This window comes from Henckelia pumila, chromosome 4 (assembly GCF_033568475.1).
Source record: "Henckelia pumila isolate YLH828 chromosome 4, ASM3356847v2, whole genome shotgun sequence".
In the NCBI taxonomy this organism is placed as follows: domain Eukaryota; kingdom Viridiplantae; phylum Streptophyta; class Magnoliopsida; order Lamiales; family Gesneriaceae; genus Henckelia; species Henckelia pumila.
Genome location: NC_133123.1, coordinates 79,079,634 through 79,085,219, shown reverse-complemented (window position 1 = coordinate 79,085,219; position 5,586 = coordinate 79,079,634). Strand labels below are relative to the sequence as shown.

Below are 5,586 nucleotides of genomic sequence, written 5' to 3'. Positions count from 1 at the left end.
TTGGTCCAGACTGCTGATCACTCACTCTAAGTCCATTAAACTTAAATAAAATCCCGATGAAAATAAATTCTTAATTAAATGTCATTATTCATAAATGGACCTAAATAAAAACATTTAAGTCCATTAACTTAAGATAAGCCCAAAAATCATATTTTAGCCCAAATAACTTAATTAAACTTAGCTGGGCCTAAATAAAAATATTTAAGCTCATTAACTTAATTAAACCCAATAAATCTCTAAACTGGCCCAAAGATCCACTGATTGGCCCAAAAATTCTCATGGGCTTCCAAGCCCATAAAAATCATTGGGCTAACTTAAATAATTAATTAAGGCCCAAATAAAATTATTTGGAGGCCCAAATAATTTTTTAACTAATTATTAAAGCTCAAAAACCAACTAAACTCTTAATTAATTAAGGCCCCGTTTGGTAGCAAGGATGAGATAACTTTTGGACTAGAATATTGATTGATAAGGGAAGATATTTTGTATTTGATAGTTTATTTTTATGTTTGGTATGATTTTTATTGGTGGGATAAGTTAGTGTATATTCATTTGGTGGACCAAAATGCCCTCACATCCCACTCAAATCTTTTTCCTCAAATCCATGAATTATTAATAATATCCTTGTACCTACTTGCACCCATTCTTGTCGGTAAAATTGATGAAGAAAGTAGATCTGGTTCAAGTTGAAAGAGCGTAACAACGAAGAAGAAGATCCATTTGATTTTCTCCACCTCGTCTTCCTCTCATATACATCGGTAAATTGATCTCTGTTCTAGATTTTTTTGGGTATGAAACATTCCCAATTTGATACGAATGAATGCCCACAGAATCTTGCTACCGCCGGAGTGAGTAGATGATGCTCGAAGCCCATTAACGTACTAACCCCTTCGATTTGTAGATGTAAGTATTGTCTTATTTTCCATTATCATTGTTGCTTCGATATTCCCTATTTTTTTTTTCTTTTGGAGGGCATTTTGATATTGCAATTTGTGTGAATTTGAGCATTTTGATTCCCAGTAATTACTTAATTTTGGAAAACGTAGGAAAACTTCCAGCGCGAGAGTAAACTTGTGTGCGAACCAATATGGAGTTACATGAGTTTTTTTACTATATGGAAGTTTAAAATTTTACTCACTTTCTGTGCATTATTAGATAGTGTATATTAATAAAAAATCCAGTAGTAATTAGCTAAATAACAATGAATAAAAAAATGCATCGTTAACAATTGACCAAGATTCTATTTAGTCGTTTAGTTCAGTTTCAATTTATACATTTGCGATTATCAAATGGGTTTAAAATTCTTGTATTTGATTGGATTATAAATTTTAGTTTTCTTCCGTATTGATGAAACATCTGATTCTGTGCGGTGATAGGTCTCATGGAGTTGAAGACACCACCATAATGTGAATGCGGGAATGGCCTAATGAAATTACGGACAGCAGGGAATCACTCAACCCGTCCAGGGCAACAGTATTACATATGTCCAGTCGGGCTGAAACATGGCAAGAGATTCTTCTGGTTTGATGAGTACCATGCTAGTATTGATAATTTCACAGAGGGACGTTCTTATAAAACCGACAGTAACTCATCTAATATTGGAGACCAATCTTTGGATAGTGGTATCCGAATGCGTTTTAACGAGCACACAAGAACCAATTCTGCCAGTCAAATTGGGTCTCCTTCGAACCAACCTGAGACATATGCCACCCATGGATTACATCATACTGATTGTGGGATATCATCTACGACTATGATCCCTAGCATGGGCTTGAAAACTTTCCCTTATGGACGGGAACACGTTTGTTGCTATTGTTTTGGGTTCCTTAGTGCAATGATTTGTTTCCTGTTTCTACTGGTATTATTCCTCATTAGTAAGATGTGATGTATTGGTAGTTTTTGTATTGCTTTCCTATGCACAATATTTGATGTATTTCTCTATGACTATGTTTTCTATTTATTTGGCAAGTATTTCATGTGATTGAGCATCACTATTTTAGGATCCTCTAATGAATTTGTAGGATATGTATTTAGTTAGTTTAAAGGCATATGAAACATTTTTTCCATTGTAACAGCATTGGAAGCATAAAATGGGGTCTATCACATGAAGCAGTAAATGGTGAGTTTTCTTGTTTCAAACCGTTTGTAATTGGTTCACTAGTTTTCTCTTACTTCATTCGAAATGTATACTTACTTCATTTACTACTCATATCTGTTTCAGGCGATGGACTGAAGTACTGGATATGATGACTTCATTTGATGTGTTATTTAAATTATCTCCTCAATCTCAATGCCATTTATATTACAAGTGAGTTGTGAAGTAGCTCAAATCTTATTTATTGATAATTTTATGTAGGGGGTACATTGATCTGAAAATTCCAAAGATTGATCTGCATCATTGATCATTAGTTTGTTGATTTTTTCATTTATTAGTGAATACTGACGTGTCATTATTACCCCTATTTTCAACTTGCATATTTATTACTTTACACCAGATTCTTAAATGGGAATATCAAATCAATAAGATATAATATCTCGTGGAATTACCTGCATTTACATGTGGGTTGGTGTGTCTTTAATGCATTTGTTTCTCTCTTCACCATTTAAAGACCTCACCACTCTCTTTCATCAACGTGTAGTAAGCAAAGTGCAGTCCATAATTCAAGTTTTACAAGTCCAAGTCCACAATGTCTGTGTCCAACAAAGAAGGTTCGGAGGCAACTGTGACCAGCGAGTACAAACTTGACGTGATCATCATATCAGATGATGATAAGCTGATTGACAAAAAGAAAGTTGTTACTCCACCAAAAGAAATGGATGCTGCCAGCGAGATCCATACTGGAAAGAACACAAAGTTTACAAGAAAAGAGAAGAAACTTGGTAACATTCTCGATGACTGCTATGAAATTGATGTGTTGCCTTCACACAATGCCAACAAACATGCTCTCAATCGACCCCCAAGTGGCTCCTTCAAGCGTCGTGCTATAGATCATGCCAGTGCGGCTCGTTACTTGGACGACAGCTCCGATGAATCAACCTTTTGAAGCTTAAAAATCATCTGGAAGTCTTATTAATATGCAGCAAACTGTTACACATTTTTTGCGCTGTCTTTTGCTGGACTATGTAGTCATCTATTTACATATTATCATCTTAGGTGGGCAAACTTTTCTCTACTACATATGTGCTTAGAAATATTGCCCATAGATGTTATAATATTTAGGTTGTGTATTGTTTCTAGTTCAAGTGTAACGACTTCCGAATGATGGTTATATATATGAAGAAAATTTTTTGCTCAACCATTTTTAGCTTCTGCATTATATATTTGAGGTTAACATAAACATGGCCTGCTTCGAATTTATGTAAATAAGAAGAGAAAGAGCAGTTTCAGATTATGATGCATGAACACGGCTAGTAGTTAGTATTATTCCTCGGAACAAACGTAGTTAAATAACAGAGCAAGCATTTGTGTTATCATCACTGAACATTTGAGGTGCATAAGCATACTCCAAGTTATACTTTCGAGGCCAAGATTATACGACGCCCATTTAATTAAAGGACAAGATTAATGTGATCAATATGAAAGTGTAATGAACCAATTCTGGAAAAATTGAAAATGAAGCAGAATTCTGGAACACCACGTACAACATTATTAAATGTCATATGATCCACTTGGATTTGGAGAACAATGTTCACACAGTCACATATAATGTAGAAAAAAGCATAAATCTGGAACACTACATCATCATTTTAATTATCATCAGTGTCCTAACAGCAACAAAGTAAGGAACACTCGACAAGGCTAGCATAAATCTGGATCAATACATTAGAATTTGGAATTTCATGATTCAAATTAAATTTTTCCAACTAACGTACTATACAACAGTAGACAAAACACCAACATACAAATATCAGCATCATAATTCGTTGTCATGAAGTAGTTCCAAACAAAAACAAAATCTCCACAAAGTAAGTTGTTTCTTCACGACTTACTAATATCAAAACATAAATTCCATGCTGAATTGGATCCATGACACCATGTTTCCCATAGCAAAAAAGTGGTTGAACTTATGGATTCAGGAGCCCCAAACTCAAGTTTAGCCTACTGTTGGCATCCAGTTTTAGGAACAATCCTAATTTCTTGGGATTATAAACCAACAACTCTGCAACACGCACTTTGTCACCCGATGTTAACTCTGGAATGGATTGTAGTATATCCAAAACACGGTCCATAGCATTTTCCAGCCTAATATTTTCTTGTATCTTAGAATCTGCTGCAATTTCTATGACGAGGTTTGACATTGCTTCCTTAGTGATATTTGCTATATTGTTTAGCGCAGACTCGTCGTCGTCGTCATTCATGGCTTTGCGTTTTCTTTGCTTCAACTTTGTCCCAGCAAGTGGATTAGTAGAGGGAGAGTGAGTCACAGAAACAGATTCAGCACCATCTTCAAATATAGGACGATAAACGTCCTCCATTCCAACTTCAACTTCATTTGTAAGTTGCTCGGTCATGTTTAATTCATGAGCAACAGCCGTGTAGGTTTCGACTTTGTCACCATTTGCTCTGTCATTTCCAAAGATCTCGCACCAGTCTTGGTAGTGTGGCCAACGCTTATACCGCATCAATCGGACAGTATTTGTCCACCTAAACAATTGTGGTAAATTTCAGCAATCATATTTAATAGTATAACGTTTCCTATATCAAACCAAAAAACAATACCTTCAATAGTGCTTCCCATGCTTCGTTCGTTGCATCAATCATGTGTTCCATATCATTCCAACCAATGCCACTCTTGGCTAGAATTGAGGCCAGACTACCATAATATTTCTTCCAGACGTGGATTTTGGAAACAATATGTGGCATTCCACGTATGTCGGTGGAGGGGAATGCATTCTTCATGGTAGCTTCCAGTAATGGTAAGTAGCCTGCGCAAAAGCCATTCTCACTCTTCCAGCCTTTCGTTACCACATCTTTTAAACCTAGGAGTAGGACCTCTTCCTCCGGTGCTGTCCAAGTACGCCGCGTCTTATCTGATTTCTTGGCTTTGCAAGTAACACTCCCGGAAGTTGCTCCGCTGTCCATCAATTCAAACATTCTAGTGCTTTGGAACCTGTAACACAATATGTACATAAATTAGTAATAGTCGATAATACAATGTTTTAGCAAATATTTATCAAATTTACATAATAAATGGAAATGCTCTAGAGACTTAATAGATATTAAACATTAACATATAATAGTTTACAAAACAAAGAGACAACAAATAAAAGTGCAGTACAATATTTAAAAGCGACATACAGTCTACAATGATAATATAATGTATTAGGCAGTGAACATAGATGTAGCAAAATTTTCTCTCCACATTGTAAGAGTGGGTGCCCAGTGAGCCAACTGTGTGGCTATGGGCTTTGTTGACTCTTTGTATAAACAATCTTTTGTTTAATATTATTTACACTTTTATGGCAATGACTTTATATTACTTCATATTGTTATATTGTGATATACTATTGTTGTTTTGATAAAGACCTTGAATATACTATAGTGTATGTAAGATGTGGTAGAACATGGAGATGTCTATCATGAAA

General features: G+C 35.3%; 1 long non-coding RNA gene across 1 annotated transcript; it reads left to right on the top strand.

Annotated features, from left to right (window-relative positions):
- The first annotated feature begins 633 nt into the window (after positions 1 to 633).
- On the top strand, positions 634 to 2,120 carry LOC140894509 (uncharacterized). Its single transcript, XR_012153847.1, has 3 exons — positions 634 to 758; positions 831 to 903; positions 2,076 to 2,120. It is a non-coding gene; the product is annotated as an uncharacterized lncRNA (long non-coding RNA).
- The last annotated feature ends 3,466 nt before the right edge of the window (positions 2,121 to 5,586 follow it).